General features: G+C 37.8%; 1 long non-coding RNA gene across 1 annotated transcript; it reads right to left on the bottom strand.

The window, feature by feature from the left end:
- Positions 1-11015: 11015 nt before the first annotated feature.
- LOC116737298 (uncharacterized) lies at positions 11016-17452 on the bottom strand. Its single transcript, XR_004342773.1, has 2 exons — positions 17376-17452; positions 11016-15830 (listed from the first exon to the last, which is right to left on the bottom strand). It is a non-coding gene; the product is annotated as an uncharacterized LOC116737298 (long non-coding RNA).
- Between the last annotated feature and the right edge of the window lie 980 nt (positions 17453-18432).

Genomic DNA, 18432 nt, shown 5'->3' with positions numbered 1-18432 from the left:
TGGAGTCATTTAGGTAAACATTTCATTGAATACATTTTTCCATGCAGTCGAGTGTCTGGACTGATGCTGCTGCAGGTAAGGGACTTGTCTCATCAAGAATATGTAAGAAAGCATGAAAAGTTGGGAGACTCTTTCAAAGAGAATTCAAATTATTTTGAAATGTGTTTCCTTTTTCTGGATCTCTATTTTTCCTCAATTCTTCACAGTCATTAATAGAACAAATTCCAATAAAGGTCAGGGGACAAGTGGGTTCCCTTACCTTTGACTCCCTGTGTTTCATTTCATCCTTTTTTTTTCTTTTTTTTTTTTGCCTGCAGCAATTTGCCCAGGGAACAGGTGGGTCATTCCCTCCCTCCCTGGCGCCAAGGGACAGGTGTGGGGTGTGCTGGCCTCACAGTGACCTCCTCTCTGACTGGGATAGCCAGGGTTCTCATTCTTTTGTTCCTCCGCTTACCTGTTGGCCTACCTTCCACCTGCTCAAACGCCATCTGCTTCTGAAAAAAAAAAAGGCCCACAGATCTGAAGATGGTAAACACGGGAGGCATCTAGAGAGGGCTGATTCGGGTAAATGATAAAGAATAAGAAAAAGTGAGGCAGGGGGTTGGGAGACAAGACAGATGCAGAGGAGTCACACGTCTCCTGGAGTGAATGTGGTGAGTGTGTGAGTGAATAACAGAGCAAAGAGTCAGAAAGAGTGAGGCAGACATGTGATATGCCACAGCCCACCAGTTTTCTTTGTTCTGCTTCTCCAGCGATTGACAGACAGGACAATAGCACCGAGCAGCACTCCTTCTCTCTCTTTGTATCACTCCACCCCTCAGAAAAACTGCATTCTCCTCAACTCTCTCTCTCTCTCGGGGTGTGTGTGTGTGTGGGTGGGTGGGTGGGTGGGGGTGTGTGTGTGTTGTGTCAATCATCTTCTTGCTTTACCATCAATGCATTGGATGCTTAAAGTAAAGGTAACTAGACTAAAAAGTGAGGAACTTTGTTAGATCATATGAATAGATGATTCATGTTAACCAAAAATAGTAATTGGTTTTATTTTATCACATGTATTCTTATCTCACTTTTAATAATTTTATCAATCTCAGTCAATAAATGTATACATTAATATACTGTATATTGACTAGGACATGTAAAAAATGCATGATATTACATAAAAGTGCAATATTTTTTTGCCAGTCATCTCAGAAAATGAAATGGTCTTTTGATACAGATTTGTTACACAGAGAATAAAATACGTAAAGAATTTATTTATTTATTTACCTATTTATTTCAGTTTCTCAGAATATTAGGACATTTAAGGACAAATGTCAGGCTTTTGAAAAGTATGTACATTTCTATGAACTCAATACTTGGTTGGGCCTCTTTGCATAAATCACTGCGTCAATGTGTTGGTGTTTTCAGTTAATTAACTGATTAGCGTGTGACCCTATGAGTTTCCATTAATGATCTATTTCACAGTATTCTAATTTTCAGAGACTGAATTTTGAGTTTTTATTATTTGTAATTGTAAGCCATAATCATCAAAATGACTAGAAAACCATAGGATCAGAATATGTCATATTATGTGTGATGATTCTAAGGTTGCACAGAGTTGTTGTTTTGAACATTTCAAAAGAATTTCAGTCTATTTAATTTTAATTCTATCCTCCTCAGTTCTTCATTTTCTTGATCTCTTGATATGAACTTTTTACCTCAGAGTTGCAGACTCTGACTCTGACTCCATTTTGCTTCCCTACGCAGATTACACAAAGATTCATTCACACACTAGTACACCTAACTTGCATTCAAACACAGCGTCTAATAAGACTGTCCTGGAAAGGTCTAGTTCTCAGCTGGATACACATTTGGAAGATCTGGAAATCATCTGAATACATAATCCAAGGAAGCTGGTGCGGTTTTATTACTGCATATGTTATAATAATGTCTGCACTGCTTTTGAGGGTGGAAACAAATGCTTTAAATACAGTTGAGGGAATAGTGTGTAGGGAATGTGAGGCAAGGTATGGAAGGGCCCCATTCCATACTTGCACTCCTGAGACCTATCCATTGTCCAGCCAACATCCTCTTTGTGTGTGTGTGCGTGGGGGTGTGCGTGTGTGTGTACTTTGAACAGGATGTCCCTGACATCTCTCAAAAGTAACTTTACCCCACTCTACACCCTGCACGCCCATTCCTGTGCATTGTTTCCTTCTGAGGGGGTAGAAAGAAACAGACTGCCTGCGTTTGTGCACAGACAAGTGAGAGCGAAACAAGGCCAGGTGTTGGAGAACAGGGCTGTATGAAAAAGATGTTTAAAAAGCAATCAGGCAGACAGTAAGCAAGAAGGGGACACATATGAAAAGAAGTGAAAAGAGGAGAAAAGAGATGTAGGAATTACTGATGATAATTTGAGAAAACAGAGTGGAGTCTGCGATTATCTGTGCTGATTGCAATCCACTCAATAAAAACAATGTGGATTAAAAAAAATGGTCAGTGAGGTTTAATGCTCCACAACTCCCCAATTACTTCCTTTTCTATTCTCACTCTAGAGTTGGTATTATAAATAATATGCATTAACAAAACTACCAAAAGAACAAGAGACGAGAGCTTGACCAGTCACAAGCAGATTGTTGGTAGAGTAATCAGAGCAGTCTTTATGACTTCTGGGTTAGCAATAATCTGCCAGTATCTGTTTTGTCTTCATGATGACAAACTGTTCATTGGTTGGTGGTAGCCATCAGTGTTTTCATTTCTGCATCAGATTTAAATCTGACATTCACAACATCGAGATAGCTTGAATCATATTTGCTGTCAGCACCACTGGTATATCCAGCTTAATTTGTTACTTTGGAGACGGTTAAAAAACAAAAACAGAAGTCTCTTGCTTGTAGGTATTCATGCCTTGCAGGTGTGAAAAGGGAGGAACATCATCTGGTGGCTTTGTATATTTCTTCTACAGTTTGGAAGTGACTGACAAGTGTGAAGGATCTGTGGTAGACAGTTGTGGAGGAAGAGAAGGTATACCAGGGGAGCAAAGGCCTCAAAACATACTCTCCACTCATCTAAGGAACTTATGTGATGTCACACCAATCACTTGCCCTCCTCTGGCCAAGACACAGGAAAAATTTGTACTTGTCACATTTTGAGCTTGTACACTTCGATGTGTTCATGTGGGCTTGCAACGCAACACGAGAAAGTTGAAAAATGTTCAGCTTTCGCTGCCGTCTTTATGGCTTCCCATGCATTGGGTTTCACCCTGAATGACGGAGACTTTCACCTGTAGCTGTTTCTCTTTGCTCTCTGTGTGTCGAGCTTATAATGCAGGTTTTGGTTTTGCAGCAGCTTGAAGCTCAAAAATGTATTTCTTGGGACATTTGAGGTACAGTTCAGGTAGGTTTTCTGAAAACTGGGCGAGATTGAGGAGTGTAGTTTGGAAACATAAGCATGAATCACTGCTGTGGTTGACATCAAATATAATTTCTGACTTTATTTTTGTGTTTTTATGATGTAAAGCACTTTGAACTGTCTTGTTGCTGAAATATGCCATACAAATAAACTTGACTGATTGATCAATTGATCAGTTCCTTTTTTAAACAGCTGTCACTGTTCTTTGTATACTCAAATTATTTGCTTATACGTTTATTGTCTCTCATTTTTGAGTTATGAAAGAAGTCATTACCTCACCCTTAACTAGGCCAATCCAGTCTCATACCCTTTCCTTATCCCCATGGTGATGAAGGAAAAAGCTGTGTTGCGGGTGCTCCTGGATTATTTGAATGAAAACTGAGTGGAAATCTTTGAGGAAAAAATACCATACAATCAGGACATCACTATAGGCTGACAGAATATTCACAGAGTGATGGAAAACGCTAAGAGGCTGTGAAAGACTCAGCAATTGTCCACTAAAGCTTGCAGTGCTACTGACAGAAGGATAATTCTTCTTAACATCCATCCATCTGTTCATGAGAAACAGCTGGATGCAACGTTGAAAAAGTAATGTGTTATATAAAGGGACGGCCCTTATAGAGGAATCATAAATCACGCCAGAGCTATGTGTGTGTATGTGTGTCTCATTGACATTCCATATTTCTGTGGGTTAAATTGACGGGAACTTTTTGCAAAATATGCCTCCGAGGCAGACAGGGCAAAGGTCAGTGAAACAGGGGCATGCCGCCATACTTTGGCCATGAGAACTCTCTCATGTGCATTACAGTGTGCAATGGCCTGTTTGTGTTGCTGAACCATTTTTTGATGTGTGTGTGGATTAAATGCTTGTGTGTGGGCTCTGCGTATGTGTGTCCATGTTTAATCCACAGATAATGAGGGGTGTGGATGATATTTCTTGAGTTTTAGCCTTGATGACAGCAGGCCTTTTCCATTAAACTACCCTGTCCCTCTTTTTTCCAGCCTCCCACTCCACCTTCTCTTGCTGACCTACATTTTCTTCTCCCCTCATCCTCTGCTGTCTTCTGCTTGTCCATCTCACCTCTCCATCTGACTAGGCCTTTTTCTCAACCTCAGCCCATTTATGTACAACCTCCCCTAACACTGTAATCATCTAGTTTTGCTGTCACCCTCCCTCTTTTCTCCTCCTCTTCCCTTTTAGCTGTACGCTTTTTAAGGCCTATGTATGTGCTGACAGCTCCAATGAGGTGGTCTGCTGACAGACATTTCAAAAATGTACTGGAGCAATTACTACCGCTCCTATGTGGACAAAGACACACACAAAACCAAATTCCAACATTGAGAAACATGTACTTAGAGTTTCAACACTTAACACCTGAGTGTACTAAAGAGATGACAAAGCATAGAGAGAGGCTAGATGTTGTCAGAGAAGCAGAGTGCCTGATCTACAGTGCTGGAACAAAAAGACACTTAAAAATAAATAAGAAAACAAAACACAGAAATGTTTCCAACTGCAGGATTTTAGTAGTCTGCTATTAAGATATAAATAAAGAGTACGCTATGACTTAAAAGTATTCATGGGAAACTAAGTTATATATCTGCCTTGGTTTACTTTATTTTGGACATTAGTTATTATTCTGGTTTGTTTATTTTTGTGTCTAGTTATTCCTTGTTGGTGAAGAGGTAACTTACACTTTGTGTTTTTCAAACACACAGTTGGTGTATGAGCTTGCATCATTCATGTCTGCAGGGCATTTCACCTGCCTTTGAGAACAGAAAACCTTTAACCAGAAAACTATCAACATACCAAAAATGCATCACATATTAAGTATCAGTCACCCCGAGGAAGGTTTTTGATTTTTGCTCATTTGTCAGCCACAAAGCCTGATTGTGGCATAAATGAATGCATCCTCAACTTAGAATCCATCTAAGAACATTACCTCTATTGGTGCCGAAAGTAGGTCAACAGACAATTGAATTGTATAGTGAGTTGTTTTTTTTTTTTTCCATTTTGCTTAGGAATTTTGTTAATATACTTTTTTTAAAATTTTATTATCATGTCACAATAGAGATCAAGTAATAATAAAAAAGTCTTGAAACACTAAAAAGAAAGAAAAGAAGTAAATGTGGAAAATGTAAGAAATTAAAGAAACAAGGTTGTCCTAACATGAGAGTGTATAGATTTTTGAGTACCACACGGTGTGTGTGGGCGTGTGTGTGTTGGTGTGTGTGGGTGGGTGTGTGGGTGTGTGTGTGTGTGTCTGCAGTGGTGCAATATCCACCCTACTCAAAGAAAGAAAAAAAGAGGAAAAGATGGCATCCTAAACGGAAATGTGTGAGGATCTTATCTCTGTAACAGTACATGTGAGTGAAATAGAGAGCCAGGATATCAAATGCTGCCTTTCAGGAAGAGTCATTGTCAACAAGGTTTATATTTTTATCTGTGCCAACAGAACAAAACAGGGGACATCTCAGAGGAAGTGTGTATGTGTGCGCAGCTTATCTTGATACTTATAGTATGACTTGGTCATGAAAAAGAGAACATTAATATGAAGAAGGACTTTTTAAATCACTGTCATGTATTGGCATCAAAATTGAAATCTCTCTGCATAAAGGCCCGATTATCTATAAATATGATATAAATAGTGACATTTTGTTAATCCTTTTCACTTCAGATTGGTCTGCATGCTGGGCCTTTCACTCGAAGTAGGAAGGGGCTCACAACACTTGCTGCTTTGCTGTAAGTGCTGTACAACTGGTGCTTTCATGTATTGAAAAAAGTTTCTAATTTGACTCTAGCTGCTTTTTTTAAAATAGAGAGTTCTGACAAGTTGCTAAATTTAATGACAAAGTCACTAAGTTGACAACACTGAAGGGGTGCCTCTGCAAACAAAATGACACCTTTATTTGTCATGAGTCAATGCCAATTAGAGCCGATTTTGGCACTTTGGGTGAAATATGTGTAAGCTTTTAATGAGGGCTCTTGCACTGTTTCATGAATTGTCAAAGAAAAAGATACAGAAGTAGCAAATCACTGTTAAGCCTTATAAAGATGACCAGATTTGCTGATTCTAAGACTAAAGTTTTGCTTTGCCAATAAGACAAGATAAAAAGAGACTTACAATATTATCACATTCTCATTTGATTAATCTTTTTCATGATCAAAAAATAAATGTAGATACTTACTCTAACTGAGATTATATGTGTCTAACTTTCAGATATCCTCTTATATCCAATATAAAATGTCACAACCAACATCCCTGCTTACAACATGAGATTCAATTTCAACTACAGAAATGTGAGCCCTACCAAGACACAGGCATCTTTGTTAGAGCCATGAGTTGTGCAAAATCTCTGCCCCTTTGACAATAGAACCCAAGTAGCAGCTAATCATTTTTATTGGCTAAAGCACACAGTCTGTGGTTTAAGCCTTTTGATAGGCAGATCTAACATTTCAGTTGGGACTCTCATTTACTCTTTTCACTCTCCTCTCATTTACTCTGAGCCTATTCCAACTCTTTTCTCTCTCCTGTTTTCCTCCTCTCTTAACTAGCTCTGTCATTCTTTGGCTTTAAGAAGTTTATTCCATTCAGCCGCCCCATGTGAAACCAGCTAACTAATTCATCTCCAGACAAATTGCCAATCAGATGAGGACAAAGAGAAGAGGAGAAAGGAGACTGGTCCTCAATAGAGCCAATCGCTGTTTTACTAAATGCTTCTTCAGAGTAGGAGGAGAGCAGAGCTGGGGGCAGGGGGGGTTGCTTTTAAATGCGCGTGTTTGTCTGGATGTCTGTGGTGTGGGTTAATTTTGGTTTGAAGGATTGTTTGTGTGTGTCAGTGGGGGAAATTGCGTGCATGTGTGTGTGAGAATGAGAGGACGGTGTGTGTCCTCATCACCCCCTCCTGCCAGGGATCACGACTCTCTGTATGCAGAGGTTATTGACCTTGCCGTCCAATCACATTCTCCTGCCAGGGTCCCGTTGCTAGCAGCAACAGGTGGTCCGGCCAATTGATGTCCCGCAGAGCAGAAAAGTACGAGGAGAAAGCAAAGGGAAGACCAAGGATGGCCAAAAAGAGGAAGGAAAAAAATAATTGCCATTGTTTTTTTCTGTAGTTGTTTTTATACTTAAATAACTTGTCCAATAGCTTGTTCACCAGGTTTTCAAACTTGCACTATGAAATGAATTCAGGTTTTTCTTTATCATTCTTCATTATATAAATCCAGATATAGTTCCTTAAGCACATTAGCTCTAGAAACATAATAAATTTATAACAGCACCCCCTAAGTTAAAAAATTAAAACAAACAAACTTGTAATATTTTTTATAATAATTACAGAACCCTCCTCAGCCATTGGTATCCTGGTGAATATGTGCAAATAAAACAAAAATAATTTCAATTAAAAATTAGATTGTTTGTCCTGTCTGTCCAGTGTTGCCATAAATTTATTTTATCCATCAAACTCATCTGTGTGGCCTTCAATCAGTTCTTTATCTGACTGCGGTTAAAGAATTGTCATGCAATTCTTCACAGTCTGCATGACAATTCCCTTTTTCTATGTTTTCTGCTAACTGTAAAATCTGTCCAACAAGCTCAAAGGAAAGCTCATGAAAATCCCACATTATGAGACTTTTATAGGCTTTCTGTCAGATTCTTCAATAAAATGTGGACATGTGGCATTTGTACACAGTATGAGACAAAGTATCATATTTTGTTTTCTTTTGTAAAACAAACAAACAAAAAAACAGCCCTGTGTTCATCAGTGCTTCTCAGAGGTTATAACGGCGACATGTCTTCAGATGGCTACCTATGGAGCAACTTTATCCCAATTATAGTCATGTTGTTGAGCTGCCATATGACCCACTAACTCCATGTCATCATTAGTAACTACAACATGACAAATTTACTCCTCTAAGTCAAAGAAAAGTAGTAGTTTTCTTTAATGTTTCAGTAATAATCTGAATTTCTAAACGGTAATATGAAAAACTTCTTGAAAGGCATCCATGTTATTATTTTTGACAAAAATCAGTAGCTCTTCTATGACCCATTGCTATATAGCCCATTGTATGACCAATTTTCAATCACTATAAGTATGTATTCTTAATTTCCTGTGCAGATGTCATCAAGTTTATGGACAGGAAGTGACTATGCACAGGAATAGAGAGACTGGCAAGTAATATGTCAGTTATTAACGCCAGCTTCTTTCTTTTACTTCCTTCACTTCCCCCCTGCAACAACTCTCTCTTCCGCTCTCTCTCTCTCTCTCTCTAGTCATTAATTAAGCAGCAACAGACTCTGTAAAAGAGAAGAGGAAGCTTAAAGAAGAGCATTAGTTTAGGCTGAGTGCCCCTAACTTGTTAGACAAAGAGGGACCTGGCTCCAACATCTGTCTGATCATTAACTCAGTCATCTAGCCTGTCAAACCTCCTCTCTCTCTTTCTGTACTTATTCACACTTTTTGAGCTTTATCTTCTCTGCACAGCACTGTCTGTTTGTTTTGTCCATGAACTTGTCAGTCATCTCTTTTTCAGTAGTTGTCCTAAAGTCTACAGCTCTGCTACTGCTCACTGTCCACACACATCAAAGCACAAAGGGAAATGCCACCCTCAGGATCATAACAGAAGAAGCGAGGCCAGGACTTTATTTCTTTGCATTATGTTTAGGAAGACATTTAAAAAAGGGGATTATATGTGACCATATATTACACTTAAATAAAATCAAGCAGTTTTGTACTCTACTTAAGCTATGGTAAAGTATTTCATATTTAGATGAAATAAATGTCTGCATCGAATACAGACATTTACACGAGACAAAAAAAATCCATCTGGAAAGTGAAGTGGGAGCGTTTTTTTCTGCCACAAAGGTTAATCACTTGTTAACTTGCAATGCCTTCCTATTTCTGGTGGTTAGAACTCCAGCCCACTCTACTCCCATTTTATTGTAATACACAACACACTGTTGTAGTTAAATGTAGCAAAATGTGGAAAGGGTTATGAGGTATTACTAATGCACGTAAGCCCGTGTCTGTTTAAAACTAGATAATGAATCTAGTTTTATCATCTAGTTAAAACCTTTTGACTGAGTATGTGGGAACTCAGTCAAACAGACATTGGATCTGCTTACATGAAAACAATCAGTGACCTCAGTGAACACTTCCAAATGAAGTGTAAGGGTGGGGGTAAATTAGAACATTATTTAGCTTTAGGCAATTGCTGAAGACTTAAAACTCTTACTATAGTCACTTTTTCTAAACCACCTGTGAATGAAATGTTATGCAAACAATCAGGATAAAAACACTGATGGTTTCCAGGAAAGAAAAAGCTTTAAGTGGTGTTATCCAGCAGCACAGTGTGCTCTCCTCCACTGTCCCAAATCACACACTTCTTAAGAACTGACTAGGACCTTAAATGGACATTTAGTAAGTCATTAATCTACTCTGGTCTTTGTGTTTCAACAGTTCTGGCCAGTATTACATCTTACCACAAGCACAAATATGCTTACAGCAGCACCCTGCCAGACAACTTACATATCTATCTTAATATTAAGTACAGAACGTTCAACCATTGCTCATCCTGCATGGATCAGAACCAGGATCAACAGTGACTGTGACAAGGCCAACAATGAGTCTTTCTGTGTGTCTCAGGTCAATAATCTTATGGTGTTTTTATTCTTGCCTCAAGCCAATTAAAATAATGTCCGATTGTGAAGTGGAAGCAAAAGGATAAATGGTTTCAAATTAAAATTCAGCTGTGTGTAATTTTATCTCAGTATAAGTACAATTGTTCTGTGAGGATCTCAGGTGGTTAGAGGACAAACAGCACCAAGGACACAGCAGACAGGTCAGGAAGATAGTTGAATAAGCTTTGCACAGCTGCAGTCCTACAAAATCATGGATCTCCAGCTAAACTAACAGAGTGGACAAAAAGATCATTAGTCTCAGAAGTAGAAAAGAGGCCGTTTGCAACTCTGGAGGAGCTGCAGAGATCCATAGTTCTTGTGGAGTAATTGTCAAATCAATAAGAGCCAAAGCCAGGGCTGTGCTAGACCTAAATCAAATCGCAAATACCTTGCCAGAAATGTTTAATTTGCAGTTCACAGAAGCTCTCTATGCATTGTGACCAATTTTTTCAAAGGATGGATGAAAATGTATTTCATTATAAGTTTAAAGATTGTAGAGACTTATGTCAAAAATCATTAAATAAGTGGAAATAACTGCATAAAAATGCTAGACATGAAAGCTTGACATTGTAACAAAAATATTTAAAAGATCAAAATAATTATTTTTTACTCTTCCACAAACTCAGATACACACTTACCAGTTGTATTTCCTTTCTATATTCAGAACAAACCATGTGATGTTCATTAGCAGATTTATGAAGGAAAAGTGTGACAACAGAGAATAGGACCAGAGGGGGTTTTCCTCAGACTTTGTCCAATCAGGACATGGGAAACCAAACCCTTCCGTTCAAATACACTAACACAGACTTGCGCACACACCCAGCAGGAAACCAGCACAATTGAAAGTGCAATTGTCAAAATTTTACTTATGCAAAGTGCTCTGTGTGTGACTCCACATGATGCTCACAGACTTCCCAATAACCAGGCATTTACACAAACACAGAATAATGAGCATTTTTGTCTAAATTTATTCATTTGCTTGCCGTAAAAACATGATACACTTAGTAACACAGAGAGTCATTATTGGAGTTTTTATTGGGCAGAAATGTTCTCGTTAAAAAAAAGGGGCACACGCATGCTTGGTTTTGATGTGCTTGCTTGTGTGTATAAACACTTGTGTGCAGGCGTGTGCATGTCTGTGTTTGTGAGACTTTAGTGCGCCTGTTCGTGTCAAGGGAAATGGGCTAATTTGTCTGTGTATCCTGACCATGTTCGTAAGCGCTGCTGACGCTGCTTTAATGACAAACACATTTCAGTCTGATATTACTTCCACATGCTGTGGAGAAACAAAGGGGACTCTCACAAAATACATCATACGTTGCATACTCACAGCAGATTCATTGCCATTAATTATTGTGCTTAATTTTTATTTCCAGACAGAAATTAAAGACGAAAGTAGGAAAATGTTGTCCGGCATAACTATGAGTTTATGTGCTTTTTTGGTGAAGGGTAAATTAACACTAATATACTGTTGCTAAATTTAGAAATACTTGCTAAAGCTAATTATGTTTCATTTAGATTTTAGACAAGTACACTCCAAAAAAAGACGTACTGTTCTGTGGCAAATCTGCTCCATTTTTAATATACAGATACTTTTACTGATACAAACATAAATGCATCCGAACACATTCGATTGAATTTGTAGAGACAGTTGTAGGAGTTTGTCTCATAATCAGCGGGTTGCTAGTTTGATTCCCGCTCTGTCTGCCTCTGTAGTTGTGTCTTTGGGCAAAACACTTCACCCACCGTGCCTGCTGGTGGTGGTCAGCGAGCCCAATGGCGCTGGTACATGGCAGCCTCGACTCTGAGTGCCTCTATCTAGTAGCTTGCTACCATCAGCATGTGTGTGAATGGATAAATGACAGAAAGTAATGTAAAGTGCTTTGTGGTCCAGTGGACTAACAAACTTCCAGAAAACTGTAAAACAGCTGAAATACTGACTTCCTTTAAATCTCAACTATAAACCAACCTGTTTAGCGTGGCTTTTGAAACATAATCAATTACAAATTTAATGATGGCACTTGACTTAATGTCATGTTTTGATTGTTGATTCTATGTTGCATGACTTTGTGTTTTTGTGTTTGTTATGATGTAAAGCGCTTTGAAATGCCTTGCTGCTGAAAAGTGCTATACAAATAAAATGTGATTGATTGATTAAGTGAGCAAGCACATCACTTACCATTTATTGTCCAACAGAGAGAATATTTGTGTGAAACATCAGCATCAGATATTTAAAGTTTCATACAACAGTTCCAAACGTGTCAAGATAGAAGATGAACAATAACAGCAACAATAATATACTGTACAAGATTACAACATAAAAAATACTGTGCAGTTATTAGAATAGAAATGAATTTTTCATAAAAATTAAAAAATTTCATTTAGGATGCAACAGTCTGTCACTGTAGGAGCTTTCCAGTTTAACAACAGCATCATGCACGTTGTTGGAGGGGACGTTATAGCAAAGCTGACCTTCCTGGTGAGCTTTTCTAACCACTTCGAACCGCATGGTGGTCCGCTTGTGACAGCTCCACCTTGTCCCTCTGAGGTTCTGACTGGATGGTGTTGAAAGCACTGGCGTAATCAAAGAACATGGTTCATAAGTAAATACAAAAAGTGCTGACAGAGCAGGGAATACGGTTTTTGGATAAAGTGTACACTGATGTATTCCAAATCTATTTTGAATAATTAATGTTTATGTGAAATGCTAAGCATAAATGGAGAAAATGTGTTGGGGCTTTTGAATGTGGAAAGATGAAATCTGGATTTACTTTGAAAAAAGAAAATCAAATATCTGTCCCAGCTAAGACGACAAAGAATCACTGTGACATTTATTATGACAGCTGTTGAGTCTCTGAGGCTAATCCACACATAATGTTACAGTCAATACAAGAGACAGTTATTATAACAGTGTCCATATGTTATATTTTGTGTGAATAGAAGTTTACAACAAAGGAGTAGCTCTAAATTCTTGCCATAAACAAATCTTTAGTATCATTGAGACAGAAAGTGGAAAGTTTGTTTTTCTTGGGTGACTCACCCTCTAACAACTAATCAATCATATTCAACATTATTTCAGAGCAACTGTCAGCTGAAAGCCTAAATCTGTGTCTTGTGGGATGTTGGGACTTGGACCTTACATGGCGAATGATGTCACTTGACAAATGATAAAAAAAATAAAAATTAAAAAATTTAAAAAAACATTTTGTCTAGCACATGGATGAATCTGATATTGTGACAAATTGTTACTTCTTTTAGTGAATCACAAAAAGGAATAGGTTAAGATGGAATCCAATGAATTTATTTAAACCAAACCTGCTTAGTAGATGTCAATGTGGGAGTTAAAGTGGTGGATGCAGAATGAATGAAGAAAACCAGATAGCGTAAAAGGAATGAAGTGAGTCAGGCTTTTTTTGTTATCTGAGAAAACACAGACGATAGTTCTCCAAGACATGTGAAGTAGTGCAGACCTAAAGGCTCCCAACCAGTTCCCTTCCTCTGCAGTAGATATCAGAACAGGGCGAGGAAGCAACAAGTAAAAAGTCAAGGAGATACAAAGGTATCTTGGAAAGAGAGAACAAGAATTTTATTTTATTTTTCTGATAAAGTCCTTGAAAGGAGACAGAAATGGATCAGACGCACATATAAATGTAAGTGCAAGGAGAAGTAGATGAAATGTCTCAGAATATCATGCAGAAAGGTAATGGATACCAAAAAGAGAAGGGAGGGGGATGAAAATAGAGGAGAAAATGAAGGAGGATGAGGAGGAGGAGGGGCTCATTAAAGAGCTCTAATGACCTGCTGATTGACGAGGGGCCCAAACCATGACCCCAAATTACTGCAGAGCCTGAGAACCAGTCCTGTGCTCTGGAAGTGTGAGGAGGTGGCATCTACATATAAAAACACAGTCAATTGTATCCATGATCAAACATCAGTTTTTAGGGGCACATATTCCTCTTTTTACACAAAAAGGCTTCGGTTTACGCTCAATGTGAATGTTAACATTTGACACCAACAAGTCAGTACTTTTATACTTTTACTTATACTTTATACTTTATACAGGTACTTTTTAGTAAGTAAATACATGGGATCTCTGAGCTTTAATGGAAAGGGATATATTGGTTATTAGTCAAAGCATTGACGAAGAAATGTAACTTTTTGCTAGCAATTATTTAATCATTTAGAAAGAATCTTTTCAAATAATTTGTAAGTTATTACCAACAAGCAATAAGACGTGGTGGAAAATGTTTCTAAATAGCTCAGGTTACTATATAAAGGTGCATTGTTTATGTACTGTCATGGTAAAGAGATTTAGTTTGACAGAAACCAAATCTCTCTAGAGATTCAGTAACTAAATCTAAATCTCTCTAGAGATTTAGTCTCATTTTATATTCATCGGAAAAGTCAACTGATGGATGTAAGACGAAATGCCGACAGCACATTTTCCACACAGAACCTTTTGTGTTCCTTTTGAATGAGAATGTGTACCTAAAGTTTTGGCACTTACTTTGTCTTGGAAAATAAAAGCTTTCAGTGCATGGTCTAAATATACTCTTATATCCCAATGTGACTTTCTGAATCCACTTGAGTTGTGTGTGTTTTACTTCAGCAGCTAATTTGCCTTACTCACAGAAGAACATTTTTTTTAGTGATGTAACAATTTACTTTTTTGTTCCAGCCTTGCTCTTTGATCAAATCAAGTTTTGCACAAGATTAGTGACCTCAAAGCAGGAGTAATTTAGATTTTGAGTATTTGTCAAACTATTTGACTACATGCAAAGCGAGATTTACACTTTAAATTATCTTAGAATTAAAGTTCTCTCTGCACTAATGCAGTTTGGTTGCATTTAATTAAGAGGACATGCCTGAATCGATTTATGTCTGGATTTATTTTTAGACATAGTGGTCTGAATCATAATTAAGCTAGAAAATAATGAAATTATGGAAATATCGCAGATGATACAAAGATCGCATACAGAACTAAAACAACTGCAGAAGCAGGACCTTAGTTGTTAATAAGGCATTAGAAACAGTGAACACAGAATGAAGAACACCAGATAACCTATATAAGGAATGGAGACAACTGAACTTTTGTGTTATCTGAGAAAACGTAGAAAACGCAGACATGTCAGAGTACTACTTCACTCTGACATGTGAAGTAGCACAGAAACATTGTGGGATATAATAAATCACAAGTTAAGTAAAAAAAATGTCCTGTATCTCTAAAACATTCACAAACCAGCAATGGACAAAGCATCTCAGTTATTCCTGCTACATATTGTATCTATAAGATGGTGTGACATATTTTTTAAATCAACATGCACTGATGCACTCGGCTTTGCATTTCACACATCTTAATGTCTCTTTCCAACTCATCTTGGCCTTTTGTCTGACAAACATGTGGAGGCAGTGAAGTACAGAAGCGCTGAAACATTTGTAACCAAATGAAGACCAGATGAAGAGGCTATGAGATTCAGTAAAAACATGTGCTCAGATATATAAAGCTGCACACCAGACTTAAGCCTGTGCACATGCTTCATCCGAAGCTGCAACCACAGCTATGTTTCTCTCCATTTGCTTGTCCACCGTGCTAACACAGCAGGAGGAGCAGCACTACTCCTTCATTACGAGGCTGTAAACTTAAGAAATTTGTTAACATACATAAGTTTTTCCATTGTTTGTGCACATTTCCAGGGAGTATCGAGTGTGATATTGCTTACTTCCCTGTAGGGCTCAAGCGTGTTTCCATTCAGAGAAAGAACTCTGTAATAAAAAAAAACATTAAACAAAAAGTGTTCAGTTTGAGAAAACCCAAAAATGGTAAGCCTTTTTCCTCTATAAAATAATAGACAGATTAATGTGAAATAAGACTTGTATGTATTTGAACAATAAGACCAGAACTAATATCTAATCTATTAAAAACATAATGCTTCATATTAAAACAGAGGAAATGAAAAGCTGCATATTTATTTAGAAACTGGTAAAACATTGAGATCTCAAGTTTAAAAAATATTGTGTGGCTATGCGTGTGCTTGCTTTAGCTTGTAACTGATATGAGAAATTTGGCCTTAAGCACATTATGACCTCACTCTTTTCCTGATTTCTCAGCATTCACAGCTTTACACAAGCGTGGATCAAGTTAACAGGAAGGCCAGCGGGCATGCACACATACGCAACACAAGCACACGCATTCACACACAACACCGTATAAGCACACGCACACACACACAAATCCATCACATCTTTCAGCTGCTTCAGAGAGCTCCTTTTTCCAAAACTCAGACAAAACCACAGACTAATTTGGGAATACATGTCTGCGGCTGTTGACACATAAACACACACACATTTCCAGAGCAAAAAAAATATACATGCACAGAACTGCAAAAACACATTCCCTAAGTGCTGCCTGATAGCATCTTAAAACAGTTATTACTTGTGGTGTGCGGTGTTGGGATAAGTGCTGAGAAGTGCTGGCTAAAACCTAAAACAAACTTTAGGCAATGAACACAACACACAGGACTGGAAACAACTAAAAGAAGAGAGGAATTAGAGTCTAACACAAAACAATTAAATTAACTGAGGTTTTGACCTTATAAATAGTTTCTTGTTGTCACATGCCTATATATAGGGTACGCGTGGTTAATGGGCATAATGACCAACACCCAGCCCCAGCCATTTTGATAGAAACAGCATGTTTTCTAGTAAAAGTTCTGACACGTTCTCACTGTTTCAGTCCATTGATAGCTTGTGTTGCTGGTTACCATCCTACTAAAGCTAGGTGAAAAAGGACACTCGCTTAAATATCCAATCACTTCAAATAGAAATGTTTGTACAGTGATATTTCATCTCAAAGACAGAGAATTGATTGCAGTAAACTATTCTATTATACTACTATAGTTAGTACTATAGTTACTAACTATAGTAACCTTAGTTAGTTTTGAGATATAATTACCCAAAAATAATTATTTATAAATAAAGCAAATGAAATAGTGCTTCTCCGGGGTCAGTGTAAGAAATATAAAAGTTAAAGTAAAAAAAAAAACATTTTGTTGTCCATCCATCCATCCATTTTCTAACACCCTTGTTCCTAGTGGGGTGCTGTTTCCTATCTCCAGCTAATGTTCCAGAAAAGAGGCCGTTTCACCCTGGACAGGTCGCCAGTCTGTCGCAGAAACGTTTTGCTGTGTTGTTTATTATTTATTTATATAACTTGAATTTCTCATAGTTGTTCAAATGTATTTTAAATATCCATATGCCCGAAATACAGTTGTTCTAATGGTTTCTCTCTAGGTGTACCAGAGACAGTACCTCCATTCCTCCTGGTGAGGTCCAGTTAGGGTCAAAAAAGGAAGGTCACGCCATGAACAGGTCACCCATCCATCACCGACCCTAAAAAGAAAGAAAGACAAAATCGTTGCATCTCCAATACTTCCAATATTCATTTTTACAAGTCTCCAACTTGTTTTTATTTGCTACACAAATTATCTTTATTTTTACAACACTTATCAAAGACCTTTGAAATACACAAGTATTTAATATCTTTGAGCATTCAGTAAAAGACACAAAAGAACTCTTGCTATGTACAGTAGGTCTGATCAGTTTTATCTTCATATGGGTAACATTTCGAGAATCATGCTGCGTTTCTGTTTGAAACAAAACGTCTTAATGTGATCAGAGAATAGGATTTGACTTGAAAACTTTTGACTTTAACTTCCATGACCCTTAATCAAAAATTCAGGTTATTATGTATAACAAAACTCAGCTTGGAGCACAGACTGGTAGGGTAACAAAAAGACATGTAAGATAAGTTTTAGTGTGCACTAAAGTCATGTTCAAGTTGCATTTTAGCTGGTAGTTTTTAAACAGGCTCAGAAAAACATGAAATAACAGAAAAAAGAAACAAAAAAAGCCAGTGAAGAAGTGGGATCCCTCCCACAATCCATTACCCCCACTTTTTGGCCAAGACAAAGATGGCAGTACAGAATTTCTTTTTTTCCTGTGAATAAAGAACAAGTAGAAGGCCTACTTCTGTCCACTAATCACACTTAATGATTCAAATGGGCCTAAGACATACCTTTGAAATCAAATCCACTTACAAACTCACAAAGAACACACATACACACACGCCACCATACAAGGATACACTTCTGCCAAAATTTGTAGACACACACACACATACACACGCCTAGTAGCAAACCGATGGGCTGTTGTACACAGTGTGTGACTTGAAAAATGAGGAGAGGAGAGAAGATGTAACTGAAGAAGTGTGAGTTTGCCCTGTGGATGTTTCCGATCCATCAGCAAAACTCTAACTAGCCCTGCAGTTCCAACACTAATTGCTTTTAATGACATCATAGGTAAACGG

This window comes from Xiphophorus hellerii, chromosome 18, assembly GCF_003331165.1.
Source record: "Xiphophorus hellerii strain 12219 chromosome 18, Xiphophorus_hellerii-4.1, whole genome shotgun sequence".
NCBI lineage: Eukaryota > Metazoa > Chordata > Actinopteri > Cyprinodontiformes > Poeciliidae > Xiphophorus > Xiphophorus hellerii.
The sequence above is the reverse complement of the archived record's forward strand: the minus strand, read 5'-3'. Positions and strand labels throughout refer to the sequence as shown.